The 14,735-nt window shown below is 50.8% G+C and overlaps 1 non-coding gene and 5 pseudogenes across 1 annotated transcript; all 6 read right to left on the bottom strand.

Annotated features, from left to right (window-relative positions):
- Window positions 1-180: 180 nt before the first annotated feature.
- Window positions 181-300, bottom strand: LOC141270042 (5S ribosomal RNA; annotated as a pseudogene).
- A 941-nt stretch (window positions 301-1,241) lies between these two features.
- Window positions 1,242-1,361, bottom strand: LOC141268386 (5S ribosomal RNA; annotated as a pseudogene).
- Window positions 1,362-1,982: 621 nt separating this feature from the next.
- Window positions 1,983-2,091, bottom strand: LOC141269022 (5S ribosomal RNA; annotated as a pseudogene).
- Window positions 2,092-3,048: 957 nt separating this feature from the next.
- Window positions 3,049-3,168, bottom strand: LOC141268198 (5S ribosomal RNA; annotated as a pseudogene).
- A 621-nt stretch (window positions 3,169-3,789) lies between these two features.
- Window positions 3,790-3,908, bottom strand: LOC141267751 (5S ribosomal RNA; annotated as a pseudogene).
- A 3,315-nt stretch (window positions 3,909-7,223) lies between these two features.
- Window positions 7,224-7,343, bottom strand: LOC141266979 (5S ribosomal RNA). Its single transcript, XR_012320998.1, has one exon. It is a non-coding gene; the product is annotated as a 5S ribosomal RNA (ribosomal RNA).
- Between the last annotated feature and the right edge of the window lie 7,392 nt (window positions 7,344-14,735).

The following is a 14,735-nucleotide window of genomic DNA, read 5'->3' as shown; positions in this document are numbered from 1 at the left end:
AACAATGCTGGAGGCCCACGGTGATCAGAAGGATGCTGGTATTTTGCAGAGATGAAATAGCGCAAGAGAGAAAGCAAATGAAAAAAAGAAAAGAGAATGAATGTGTGCACTTGTGAAAGGGAATGGAAAAAAGGCATAGAAGAGAGTGCCCCCTGCTGGTGGAAGGAAGGAAAAAGCAGAAGCCTAGAACACCTGGTATTCCCAGTCGGTCTCCCATTCCTAGTACTAACATGGCCTGACCCTGCTTAGCTTCCGAGATCAGACAAGATCGGTTATGTTCAGGGTGGTGTGGCCGTAGGCAGAGACAAGCCTCACACTTGCTGCTTTTCTACTTTGACGTCTGGCTGCCGGCTGCCCTTTCCAGTGCTCAGCAAGACCAGGTCCTTTTGTGCTTTCCCTTTTCTTCAATTTTTTTGCTGGCTTCCTTAAAAGGTCTTGTAGACTCAACGCCCCACTCAGAGCCGCTGAGCTCACTGATCGGCTGCAGCACTGTCGACGGATCGTCAGCTTCATGGCCAATGCCACAGGCCGAGAGCAGAGGCGAGACTCACCGGTAGTCCCGGGTAGGGTGAGTAGAGCGCGGTTAGTTGCTTTCTAATAGCCTGCAGCCGGGGATTAACTTTTAATGAAAGGGAACAATCCCTTTGACTGTCTGCAGCGCGCCACACCTAGGAAGCGCACTCTCACACACAAGCCAGCATGCACACGTGCTCGCACGTGACAACACCCCCTATCTGCCTCTACATCCTCTCCGTCACCATGCGTCAGAATCTCCTGCCTGTTTTATGATTTCAGGGCCCTAGCAGGAATCACACCCCCCCCCCCAATTCCTTCCGCACCTTCCTTGCCTTACTAGCGCTGAGGTTAGCTCTTTGTCAGCCGTCTGGCTTGGTTACACAAGCTTCTTTGCAGAGAAACATATTACTTCTGCTGGCCCTCGCTAGGCGGCTGGCATCCAAATCCTTCCCTGGGCACCTGCTGAAAGCCTGGCCCCTTCACAACCCCAGGTGCTTTTAACGCCAAAATTTCCACATGGCAAGCTGTGGAGTCAATAAGCACTCCTAGCCGTGGCAAGGAGCTCGGTGTCAGGCCTGCGTGAAGGCGGCGGGGTAGCGTACTTAGCTGCCAACTGGCTCAGAGGCCTTGGGGCTTCCATCATCTAAGTTACTTAAGGTCGGTGTCCGGCAAGGCGCCGTTCCATGCTAGCCGAGCTGGGCAGTAGGGCAAAACGTCATCAAAATGGTCTACAACACCCGGTGTTCCCAGGAGGTCTCCCATCCAAGTACTGTCTGAGCCCAGCCCTGCTTTGCTTCCGAGATCAGACGAGATCGTGCGTATCCAAGGTGGTATGGCCAGTAGACGCTGCTCGATCCATCGCCCGGCCAGCCTTTCTCAGGATCGCTTGGTGGCGAGCAATCTGGCCGTGACGGGGCTTGCTCCGAAGGGTCCATGCAAAGGCTGTGCCGTCCCTACAGGTGTGGTTTGTTTAGCAGTGATTCACCCGCCGCATCAGGTGTCTTCAAAAATGTCTCGGCGCAGGGTCTCCTGCAGGCTAAACCCTTCATCGCGGTAATGTGACAGAAAGAGCAAGCTGGATCCGTAACTTGGGGGCGGAGCGAGACGTCCAGGGGTGAATGAAGGAAGAGGGTGAGATGGTTGCCAGTGACTTTGAGCTGCTCTTCAGGGGGGAGGGTCGTGTTGCCTGCAAAGGTCTTCTGCTTGGGGTTACCAGTGGTTGCCTTCAGCCACGCAGGAGACGCTGGCCCTGGTGAAAAGGAGCCTAGTATTAAAAGTAAAGAAGAAACAATGCTGGAGGCCCACGGTGATCAGAAGGATGCTGGTATTTTGCAGAGATGAAATAGCGCAAGAGAGAAAGCAAATGAAAAAAAGAAAAGAGAATGAATGTGTGCACTTGTGAAAGGGAATGGAAAAAAGGCATAGAAGAGAGTGCCCCCTGCTGGTGGAAGGAAGGAAAAAGCAAAAGCCCACAGCACCTGGTATTCCCAGGCGGTCTCCTATCCAAGTACTAACCAGGCCCGACCCTACTTAGCTTCCGAGATCAGGTGTGTTGAGGGTGGTGTGGCCGTAGGCAGATACAAGCCTCTCACTTGCTGCTTTTCTACTCTGACGTCTGGCTGCCGGCTGCCGGCTGCCCTTTAAAGTGCTCAGCAAGACCAGGTCCTTTTGTGCTTTCCCTTCTCTTCAATTTTTTTTCTGGCTTCCTTAAAAGGTCTTGTAGACACAACGCCCCACTCAGAGCCGCTGAGCTCAATGATCGGCTGCAGCGCTGTCGACGGAACGTCAACTTCACGGCCAATACCACAGGCCGGGAGCAGAGGCGAGACTCACCGGTAGACCCGGGTAGGGTGAGCAGAGCGCGGTTAGTTGCTTTCTAATAGCCTGCAGCCGGGGATTAACTTTTAATGTAAGGGAACAATTCCTTTGACTGTCTGCAGCGCGCCACACCTAGGAAGCGCACTCTCACACACAAGCCAGCATGCACACGTGCTCGCACGTGACAACACCCCCTGTCTGCCCCTACAATCTCTCCGTCACCATGCGTCAGACTCTCCTGCCTGTTTTATGATTTCAGGGCCCTAGCAGGAATCACCCACCCCTCCCCAATTCCTTCCTTGCCTTCCTTGCCTTCCTTGCCTTCCTTGCACTGAGGTTAGCTCTTTGTCAGCCATCTGGCTTGGTTACACAAGCTTCTTTGCAGAGAAACATGTTACTTCTGCTGGCCCTCGCTAGGCGGCCAGCATCCAAAATCTTCCCTGGGCACCTGCTGAAAGCCTGGCCCCTTCACGGCCCCGGGTGCTTTTAACACCATCATTTCCACACGGCGAGCTGCGGAGTCAATAAGCACTCCTAGCCGTGGCAAGGAGCTCGGTGTCAGGCCTGCGTGAAGACGGCGGGGTAGCGTACTTAGCTGCCAACTGGCTCAGAAGCCTTGGGGCTTCCATCATCTAAGTTACTTAAGGTCGGTGTCCGGCAAGGCGCCGTTCCATGCTAGCCGAGCTGGGCAGTATGGCAAAACATCATCAAAATAGTCTACAGCACCAGGTGTTCCCAGGAGGTCTCCCATCCAAGTACAGTCCGAGCCCAGCCCTGCTTTATTTCTGAGATCAGGCGAGATCAGGCGTATCCAAGGTGGTATGGCCAGTAGACGCTGCTTGATTCATCGCCCGGCCAGCCTTTCTCAGGATCGCTTGGTGGCGAGCAATCTGGCCGCGACGGGGCGGGCTCCGAAGGGTCCATGCAAAGGCTGTGCCGTCCCTACAGGTGTGGTTTGTTTAGCAGTGATTCACCCGCCGCATCAGGTGTCTTCAAAAATGGCTCGGCGCAGGGTCTCCTGCAGGCTAAACCCTTCATCGCGGTAATGTGACAGAAAGAGCAAGCTGGACCCGTACCTTGGGGGCGGAGCGAGACGTCCAGGGGTGAATGAAGGAAGAGGGTGAGATGGTTGCCAGTGACTTTGAGCTGCTCTTCAGGGGGGAGGGTCGTGTTGCCTGCAAAGGTCTTCTGCTTGGGGTTACCGGTGGTTGCCTCCAGCCACGCGGGAGACGCTGGTCCTGGTGAAAAGGAGCCTAGTATTAAAAGTAAAGAAGCAACAATGCTGGAGGCCCACGGTGATCAGAAGGATGCTGGTATTTTGCAGAGATGAAATAGCGCAAGAGAGAAAGCAAATGAAAAAAAGAAAAGAGAATGAATGTGTGCACTTGTGAAAGGGAATGGAAAAAAGGCATAGAAGAGAGTACCCCCTGCTGGTGGAAGGAAAGAAAAAGCAAAAGCCTAAATCACCTGGTATTCCCAGGCAGTCTCCCATCCAAGTACTAACCAGGCCCATCCCTGCTTAGTTTCCAAGATCAGATGAGATCAGGCATGTTCAGGGTGGTGTGGCCGTAGGCAGAGACAAGCCTCTCACTTGCTGCTCTTCTACTTTGAAGTCTGGCTGCCGGATGCCCTTTCCAGTGTTCAGCAAGACCAGGTCCATTTGTGCTTTCCCTTCTCTTCAATTTTTTTGCTGGCTTCCTTAAAAGGTCTTGTAGACACAACGCCCCACTCAGAGCCGCTGAGCTCACTGATCGGCTGCAGCGCTGTCGACGGAACGTCAGCTTCACGGTCAATGCCACAGGCCGGAAGCAGAGGCGAGACTCACCGGTAGACCCGGGTAGGGTGAGTAGAGCGCGGTTAGTTGCTTTCTAATCGCCTGCAGCCAGGGATTAACTTTTAATGAAAGGGAACAATCCCTTTGACTGTCTGCAGCGCGCCACACCTAGGAAGCGCACCCTCACACACAAGCCAGCATGCACACGAGCTCGCATGTGACAACACACCCTGCCCCTACAACCTCTCCGTCACCATGCGTCAGACTCTCCTGCCTGTTTTATGATTTCAGGGCACTAGCAGGAATCACCCCCCCCCCCTCCCCAATTCCTTCCTTGCCTTCATAGAATCATAGAATCATAGAATCATAGAATGGTAGAGTTGGAAGGGACCTCCTGGGTCATCTGGTCCAACCCCCTGCTCAAAGCAGGATTCACTAGATCATCTCAGACAGATGTCTGTCCAGCCTCTGTTTAAAGACGTCCATTGAAGGGGAACTCACCACCTCTCGTGGCAGCCTGTTCCACTCATTAATCACCCTAACTGTCAAAAAGTTTTTTCTAATATCTAATCTGTGTCTCCTCCCATTTAGTTTCATCCCATTGCTTCTAGTCTTTCCTTGTGCAAATGAGAATAAAGATGATCCTTCTACAATGTGACAGCCCTTGACATATTTGTAGACAGCTATTAAGTCTCCTCTCAGTCTTCTTTTTTGCAAGCTAAACATTCCCAAATCCTGCAACCGTTCCTCATAGGACATGGTTTGCAGACCAGTCACCATTCTGGTCGCTCTTCTCTGAACTTGCTCCAGTTTGTCTATGTCTTTTTTAAAATGTGGTGCCCAAAACTGTACACAGTATTCCAGATGAGGTCTGACCAAAGAGGAGTAAAGACCGATAATGACTTCACGTGATCTAGACTGTATGCTTCTGTTAATACATCCCAGAATTGTATTTGCCTTTTTTGCTGCTGCATCACACTGTTGACTCATGTTCAGTCTATGATCTATTAGTATACCTAAGTCTTTTTCACATGTACTGTTGCTTAGCTCTATTCCTCCCATTCTGTATATGCTTTTTTCATTTTTATTGCCCAGATGTAGTACTTTGCATTTTTCCCTGTTAAAAACCATTCTGTTGGTTGCTGCCCACTGCTCCAGTTTATTTAGGTCTTTTTGAATCCTCTCTCTCTCTTCTCTAGTATTAGCTATCCCTCCTAGCTTTGTGTCATCAGCAAATTTAATCAGTTTACCCTCAATTCCTTCATCTAAATCATTGATAAAGATGTTGAACAATACAGGTCCCAGGACGGAGCCCTGTGGTACCCCACTTGAGACATTCATCCAGCTGGATGTGAAGCCATTTACAACCACCCTTTGAGTCCGATCACTAAGCCAGTTATGAATCCACCTAACAGTTGCCTGGTCCATTGCATACTTGGTCATTTTTTCAATAAGGATGGTGTGAGATACTTTGTCAAATGCTTTGCTGAAGTCAAGATATACTATATCTACAGCATTTCCCTGATCCACCCAGTCAGTGATTCTGTCATAGAAGGAAATTAAGTTAGTCTGACATGACTTGTTAGTTACAAACCCATGCTGACTCTGGTTAATCACTTCATTCTTATCCATGTACTTAAATACATGTTGTTTAATAATTTGTTCAAAGATCTTTCCTGGTATAGAAGTCAGACTCACCGGCCTATAGTTCCCTGGGTCCACCTTCTTCCCCTTTTTGAAGATAGGAACAACATTTGCTCTTCTCCAGTCTTCTGGGACTTCTCCTGTTCTCCAAGAATTTTCAAAGATTATGGAAAGTGGTTCTAAAATTTCTTCTACGATCTCCTTCAGTACTCTGGGGTGTAATTCATCTGGACCTGGAGACTTGAACTCATTTATGTTAGCTAAATATTCCCTCACAATCTTTCTGTTTACAGATAACTTGGATTCCTCTATTCCTTTAAAAGGACAGTAAAGATCAGTTGATGTTACATTTTCTTTCTGATAGAAAACAGATGCAAAATAGGAATGAAAAAGTTCGGCCTTCTCAACATCCTCTCTTCCCATTTCTCCATTTTCATCCTGTAAAAATCCTATAGCATCTTTGACTTTTCTTTTACTTTTGACATACCCCCAAAATCCTTTTTTATTGCTTTTGACATCTCTTGCAAGCCTTAATTCATTGTCAGCTTTAGCTAACCTGATACGTGCCCTGCAGGATCTGCAGACTGCATTATAATCTTCTTTAGATATGCCTCCCTCTTTCCATTTAATAAACATTTCTTTCTTTCTTTTTAGCATGTGTTTAAGTTCTGTGTTCATCCATCCTGGTTTCCTTAAATGCTTCCCATTCTTCCTACTTTTCGGGATTGTTAACGATTGTGCTTAGAGAATCTCATTTTTAAAAATTTCCCATCCTTCCTGGACATTTTTGTCCTTAAGGACATCCAGCCATTGGATCCTTCCTATTCTCTTTCTGAGTCTCTTAAAATCTGCCTTTCTAAAATCTAACCTTGAAGTTTGAGTCTTCACATGTCTTCCTCCTCTAGTTATCCAAAATTCTATAATAGCATGATCGCTGCCTCCTAGGGTCCCAGCCACCTTTACCTCCTCAACCATTTCCTCACTGTTTATAAGGATTAGATCCAAAGTAGCAGATCCCCTTGATTTCTCCCCTACCTTTTGGAAGATAAAGTTGTCAGCAAGAGAGGATAAGGATAACCTTCCTTGCACTGAGGTTAGCTCTTTGTCAGCCGTCTGGCTTGGTTACAGAAGCTTCTTTGCAGAGAAACATGTTACTTCTGCTGGCCCTCGCTAGGCGGCCGGCATCCAAAACCTTCCCTGGTCACCCGCTGAAAGCCTGGCCCCTTCACGGCCCCGGGTGCTTTTAACGCCATCATTTCCACACGGCGAGCTGCGGAGTCAATAAGCACTCCTAGCCGTGGCAAGGAGCTCGGTGTCAGGCCTGCGTGAAGGCGGCGGGGTAGTGTACTTAGCTGCCAACTGGCTCAGAGGCCTTGGGGCTTCCATCATCTAAGTTACTTAAGGTCGGTGTCCGGCAAGGCGCCGTTCCATGCTAGCCGAGCTGTTCAGTAGGGCAAAATGTCATCAAAATGGTCTACAGCACCCGGTGTTCCCAGGAGGTCTCCCATCCAAGTACTGTCTGAGCCCAGCCCTGCTTTGCTTCCGAGATCAGACGAGATCGGGTGCATCCAAGGTGGTATGGCCAGTAGACGCTGCTCGATCCATCGCCCGGCCAGCCTTTCTCAGGATCACTTGGTGGCGAGCAATCTGGCCGTGACGGGGCGGGCTCCGAAGGGTGCATGCAGGTGTGGTTTGTTTAGCAGTGATTCACCCGCCGCATCAGGTGTCTTCAAAAATGGCTTGGCGCAGGGTCTCCTGCAGGCTAAACCCTTCATCGCGGTAATGTGACAGAAAGAGCAAGCTGGACCCGTAACTTGGGGGCGGAGCGAGACGTCCAGGGGTGAATGAAGGAAGAGGGTGAGATGGTTGCCAGTGACTTTGAGCTGCTCTTCAGGGGGGAGGGTCGTGTTGCCTGTAAAGGTCTTCTGCTTGGGGTTACCGGTGGTTGCCTCCAGCCACGTGGGAGACGCTGGTCCCAGTATTAAAATTAAAGAAGCAACAATGCTGGAGGCCCACGGTGATCAGAAGGATGCTGGAATTTTGCAGAGATGAAATAACGCAAGGGAGAAAGCAAATGAAAAAAAGAAAAGAGAATGAATGTGTGCACTTGTGAAAGGGAATAGAAAAAAGGCACAGAAGAGAGTGCCCCCTGCTGGTGGAGGGAAAGAAAAAGCAAAAGCCTACAGCACCTTGTAGTCCCAGGCTGTCTCCCATCCAATTACTAACCAGGCCTGACACTGCTTAGCATCCAAGATCAGACGAGATCAGGCGTGTTCAGGGTGGTGTGGCCGTAGGCAGAGACAAGCCTCTCACTTGCTGCTTTTCTACTTTGACGTCTGGCTGCCGGCTGCCCTTTCCAGTGCTCAGCAAGACCAGGTCCTTTTGTGCTTTCCCTTCTCTTCAATTTTTTTGCTGGCTTCCTTAAAAGGTCTTGTAGACACAACTAGTGTTGAGCCACCCCCGTAGTGTTCGAGTTCGGTTCGGTTCGTCGATCACCCGTGTGTTCGCCTAACTGTTCGTCGAACTGTTCGTCGAACACCTTCGAACACCGTTAAAACCAATGGCAGGCAAACAAAAACACATAGAAACACATAGAAAACACCTTCAAAGGTGTCCAAAAGCTGACAAACTGCTCAGAAGACATAACTAACACATGGAAAAGTGACAAGTACATATAGTCATGCGAAAATAAAAGAGGTGGAGGAGTAAAAGGAGGGGGAGACACAGATATAGGCATGTCATGCCCTTCTAAAATCCAAAACGTGAGAAGCCGACACGGCCAGTCCGCTCCTGCCCATGCCACCTCCGTGTCGCCGGGTTTGTGCCAGAGCCGCGGTGGACCCTGATGGCCAGCCCCCCTCTCCTAATACTGGTGCCTGTCCGCTGGTGGGTCGTGCCCCCCGCGGTGGGGGCGGAGTAACATCTGCAGAAGAAAGACCATCTTCCAGCCAAACTAACATGTCGACTTCTTTTCGTGGACAATGTGATACGATCCCTTTGTTACGGACACGCCCATCATTACAAATTCCAGATGAGGCACAAAAACAGCAGGTGCTTCAGCGGATATCAAGTGCTCCTTCAAGTGGGCTCTCCTCCACCTCAACTTCAACATCACAAATACTCCAGTCCTCAGAGGTGTCACCCCAATCGCACTTGCTTCCTCACAGCTCCCAAGTCTCCAGCTGCCGGTCTGAGTATGGGGTAACACAGATGGTTGAGTCTGCACAGCTGTTTACTCATACTATAGCCTGGAAAACGGAGGTCTGCTCCAGAGCTTCTGTTAATCCAGACGAGGAAATGATCTGCACTGATGCCCAGAATCTTTATAAGTCGGATCCAGGACCAGATGAAGAAGGTTCTGAGCATACTGTAGACCCTCGTTCCCAAACTGTAACTCCTGTTGGTGGAGACAATGATGAAGACGATGATGAGACTCAAATACCTGATTGGAGCGACAACTTGACTTTTCGGTCAGGGCAGGAAGAGGTTGGCTTTGAGGACGACGGGTGTGATAACACACAGGGTGATGATGACAAGGTTGGAGATCCCACTTACTGTCAACCCACAGTCAGCCAGTCGATGAGGTCACCCGGGCCTTTGCCTGGCCTTTGGGATGTCGCGGCGGTCGGCTCCCTGGCCCGTACCCTGGGGTCACTCTTTAAAAGGATGGATAATTGTTAATTTTATAAGAGTTTGTGACACCACCTGTGGTATCTGGTGAGAAGCACCAGCGCTGCAGCAGTCCACTGAGGCCCGTGATAAGGCAGCTCGATGGTATAGCTCCCCACAGGTGGAGCTAGGTCTCAGGTCAGCGTATGCAGGGGGAATGCAGGACAGGCGAGACCCAGCTGGGTCAGAGCAAGAATGGAAACGGACACGGTAGTCACTTCAGTACCTTTTACTGGAGGAAATTCAGGCACATCCTGGAGCACTGTAGGGTGAAGGGTGCATATCAGGATCCTCCCCAATGAGCGGGTGTAGGGCCTCCTGTTTCTTGCCTCTGCGCAGTAAGTTTCTGACCTGCCTGGAGCTAGGCCTAACTTTGTCTCTGTCCTACGCTGGCTGACCTTGTGGTAGGGCCTTCTCTTGAAGTTCACGCTCCCAGTATGCGGGGCCTAAGCGTCTCCTGGCTCTGTTACGTATCAGCACCTTAGCGATCCTGGGACTTGTAGTTCTCCAGGGATTCCGGTTATGCCTTACTGGGTCATAGAGATCCCGGTAAGCTCGGATCCGGTGTCCGGTAAATGCTTCGGGGTGAGCTGGTTAAGCTCCTCTGCCTCTTATGTACTAACTCACCACTCGCCTTCGGCCTACTCGGGCCCTCAATAGGCTATACACACTAACGGCAGCTTGCCGCGCTTCACCGATCTTATGACGCCGGCACACCTTAAGCTCTATCTGGGCTCCCTGAATCTAGCTAGCAGGAGCCTCGTGCTCCACTGCTGAACTATTAACTGAGTTCTCTAGACTAGACTGAGCTACACTGCAGACTGACCTCTCTTAGGCTTCTCTACTGCAGGAACTCTTCAGAGGAACTGAACTGCCTAGCTCCACCTTCACTATTTATATCCCTAACGGGCTCCCTCTGCTGGTCTGAGGTGGAAGGTGGAGATGTGTGAATGTTTATGGGGGCCTCTTGTGGAGGATTCCATCAATACACTCTTCTAGGATCTGTGATACCAAGCGCAGCGGGGCGTCACAGATGCTATTGACGACGAGGTTAGGTTGCGCCTTCCTGGACAGAGACGGAGTACTGGAAGCACGTCAACAACTGCATCCTCAACCACAACTCCGCCTCTCACCACAAGTCGTAGTGGCTCTTCAGGTCGCATGGGCTCTAAGCCTTGCATAGCCTGGGCATTTATTCAGATCGATAAGGATGACCCAACTCGTGTTATCTGTAATATTTGTCACCAAAAGCTAAGTAGAGGCCAAAAAATCCATAGTTTGAGTACTTCATGCATGGATATGAAGCATAAGTTGCAGTGGGAAGCTCACTGTGCTACAATGCGGCCTAGCAGGCTGGGCCAACCACCGTCTGCCCCATCTTGTGCATCCGCGGCCTCTTCATCCTCTGTGACTGGGGGGACAGCAGTCACACATGTTTTTGGACGCAGACCTGCCACCTCTTTACCTGCAACAGCCAGTGTGATTGGCAGGTCGTCAGTTCATTGGGAAGTGGAAACACCTGCTGGTGTTGAGAGCTCTCTGACATCGAGAGCACCACCTTTGGATCAAGGCAACCTAACATGTCCGCCTGCATCTTCCTCACAGACTGGCAGTTTGCCAGGGACACCCTACTCAACCCCGTCAAAGCACAACAGCCAGCCCTCGGTCCCTCAGATGTGGACAAGTAAAAGACCATTTCCTCCTAGCCATGAGAAAGCTAAGAGGTTGAATTTCACCATCTGCAAGCTGTTGGCTACAGAAATGCTGCCTTTCCGCCTGGAGGACATAGTGGATTTTTGAGACCTTATGTCCATCGCAGTGCCCCAGTACCAGATGCCCAGTCGGCACTACTTCTCAAAGAAAGGTGTGCCTGCGCTCCACCAGCATGTCGCACACAACATCACCGCTTCTTTGAGAAACTCTGTGTGTGACAGGGTGCATTTCACCACAGACACTTGGACGAGTAGGCATGGACAGGGGCGTTACATGTCGCTAACAGGGCACTGGGTAACTATGGTGACAGCAGGATAAGGGGCTGCTATCCAAGTCTTGCCATCCCCGCGAGTTGTACGTCAATCCTCTATCTAGAAGTTCCTCCACTGCTTCTGCCTCCTCAACCTCCTCTCGGTCCTCCACCTGCACCCAAAGCCTGTCTGGTAATGCCACCTGCTTTCTAACTGCGCACCTCCTTACTATGCTGGCAGTAGGGCTCAACGGCATCAGTGTTTACTTTGAAATGTCTGGGAAATGTGAGTCACACAGCTGAGGACTTGTGGTCAGCTCTGGAGACCCAGTTTCATGAATGGTTGTCTCCACTGGACCTGCAACCAGGGAAGGCCGTGTGCGACAATGCTGCAAACCTGGGTGCGGCCCTTCGCCGGGGCAATGTTACACACGTGCCTTGTATGGCTCACGTGTTGAACCTGGTTGTCCATAAATTTTTAGCCCACTATCCCGGACTAGATGGCCTTCTGCAGAGGGCACGGTCGCTGTGTGCTCACTTCCGCCATTCGCATCCCGCAGCTCAACGACTTACATCTCTACAGAAGTCGTTGGGCCTGCCAGTTCACCGGCTGAAATGCGATGTGCCGACACGGTGGAATTCAACTCTGCACATGTTGCAGCGACTGTGGCAGCATCGACAAGCCCTGGTGCAATAGTTTCTGACGTATAGCCTGGGCCAACGAGATCCAGAGGTCGGGCAAATCACACAGCAGGAGTGGTCTCAGATCAGGGACCTATGAAGTTGACGCGCCCCCTGGGCCGTGAGGTACCCGGAGCCGGGCCGGTAGACGCTGGGGGTTGTAGTCACTGTGGCGGTGACCCGGTCCGTGACCCAGGGCGGTCAATCCAACGGTAATTTGTATATATGGATTTTATAATGTCCGACTACGCCACCTGTGGAGTGCGGCCAAAGGGGCCGCCGCTGCGGAACAGTCCTCTGAAGCTGGTGGTTTTGCTGCAATGGTATTATTACTCACCACAGGAAGAGTGTAGCTTCAGGGCAGTGTGGGTGGATGATGGTGGTTGTAGTGCAGGGAGTCAGTAATGAACACAGAGTCTGTGTGATGCAGTCCCAAGATCTTTACTCACAGTTGTTGCAGTCCAGATTACAGGTACCAGAGCTATCTCACCCGTCGTGCTGTGCGTACTCAGTGAGGGGCTCAGTCCACCCCCAGATAGCTCCGGAGTACTTAGCAGGACCCCCTTCTGTGTGTCCTTTCTCTGGCCTTCTCCCTGCACCTCACACCCAGTGACACTTCTATCCGGTATCCTCAGGCCTTGGCGGGCGACTTGTGTTCCGTCCCCTGGGTCCTATGTGGCTACCTTCTTAGTGAGACTGGTGTGGACTTTTGCCTGCAGTACATGAAATGCTGCAGCCTCCGGTTTCTAGTTGAGCCTTGCTGTTTCTCCTCTAGTTGAGGGACCGGTTCCCCTTATCTGGCCTGACCCCTCTACCTCCTGGTAGCAGCGGGAGTACAGGTGGCCTTCTGCACGGCCCGTAGCCCTAGGGTCCCTTCGGTTCCTGGAGCCTTCCTGCTCCCACTCCTCTCTTCTCTCCTTCAGTCCTGGGCCTCCCAGGCTAGGCCCGCCTCCGGAGCAGAGCTCATGTCGAGCCTCTGCTCCTGTCACTTTTCCTCCTCTGACTGGCTTGCTCTTTCTAAGATGGCTTCCTATTTATACTCTCCCTGTCATGTGCTCCCCTAAGCTGCTCCCCTAAGCACCCACTACATAGGATCCTCCCACCAGCTAGGGACCTGGGACTGTGCTCTCCCTTAGGAGCAATCTCGCCCTAACCCCACTGCGGGTATGTGTTGGATGCAGGTGTTAGGGTCCCGAGCCATACGCCTTCCTTACCTGAGGGTGAGATATCACACCTCTGGGTGAGATGCAGTAACTCTGTGGTGACTGCACCCTCAGGGGCGCCACACACCTTTCTGCACAGTTTTGAAATGGCGACGAAGATGTTTAGTACTGACGATGCCATTATCAGCATAACTATTCCGGTGATTTACATGCTGGAGCACACATTAAACAGAATTCAGAGTCAGGTGGTCGGACAAGAGGAGGTGGAGGAAGTAGAGGAGGAGTCGTATGCGGAAGGGATAACATCTCCAAGGTCCAGACGGTTGGCAGCACCAAGGAGGCAGGCATGGGAGGGTGGGGGAGAGGGATTAAACAGGGCGCATGGTAGCAGCCAAACTGTTGAGGAAGGTGCAGGAGCCGAGGAAGAAGTGGAGGATGAACTGCCGATGGGCATGGAAGACTCATCAGATGAGGGAGACCTTGATCACATTTCTGTTGTGCGAGGTTGGGGGGAGAGGGCAGAGGAAAGAAGCATGATTCTTACCTCGCTACCAACACAACAAGGACTTGGTCCTCCTGGATGCGCAAGACACATGAGTGCCTTCTTGCAGCACTACCTGCAACATGACCCTCAGATTGCAGAATTCGAAGTAATCTCGACTACTGGGTTGCCACACTCTTAGATCCCTGGTACAAAAGTAAATTTGCCGAAATAATTCCTGCCATAAAAAGGGATTGACGCATGCAGGAGTATCTGCAGACGCTGTTGCAGAATCTTACATGTGCTTTTCCACAAAACACCAGTGGTGCAAGAAGTGAATCTCACAGTTCTAACTTGCCAACCGCGGGACTGTCGAGTCTTCATCACTCAAACCGTAACAGTAACACAGTATCTGCTGGTAACAGCAATTTTGTGAAATCGTTTCACCACTTTTTTAGACCATCCTTTGCAAGGCCACAGGAGACAAGAAGTCTGACACATAGTCAATGCCTAGAGAGGATGGTGCAGGAGTATCTCCAAGTGAACATCGAAGCCATGACTGTGTCACTGGACCCTTGCTCATTTTGGTATTCCAATCTGGAAAAATGGCCGGAGCTCGCCACTCACGCCTTGGAGATCTTGTCATGCCTTGCAGCCAGTGTTCTCTCTGAACGTGTGTTCAGCGCTGCTGATGGTGTGCTGACAGATAAGCGCACGCGGCTGTCCACTGAGAATGTAGACAGACTCACGTTCATAAAGATGAACAAATCATGGATTCGCAAGGACTTTTCTAATCCTGTGTTATCCTTGGGAGGCTAAAAGCTTGAGGATTTGGTAATATCACCTCACCAACCGTTTTAAGCAACTGTGGGGCAATTGATGCCACTTAACCCTAGAACGCATGACCATAAAAATCTACACTTTCATATACCTGGGGCCTTTTAGGCCCGTGTGCAAATAACATTGAATAACTCAAACTCAAATGACAAACAACTATATACATGAAGAATACCTAGAGTTTCAAAA

Source organism: Phyllobates terribilis, unplaced genomic scaffold (assembly GCF_046119375.1).
Source record: "Phyllobates terribilis strain yellow unplaced genomic scaffold, ASM4611937v1 Scaffold_4__5_contigs__length_816908805, whole genome shotgun sequence".
NCBI lineage: Eukaryota > Metazoa > Chordata > Amphibia > Anura > Dendrobatidae > Phyllobates > Phyllobates terribilis.
This window is presented reverse-complemented; position numbering and strand designations above follow the sequence as displayed.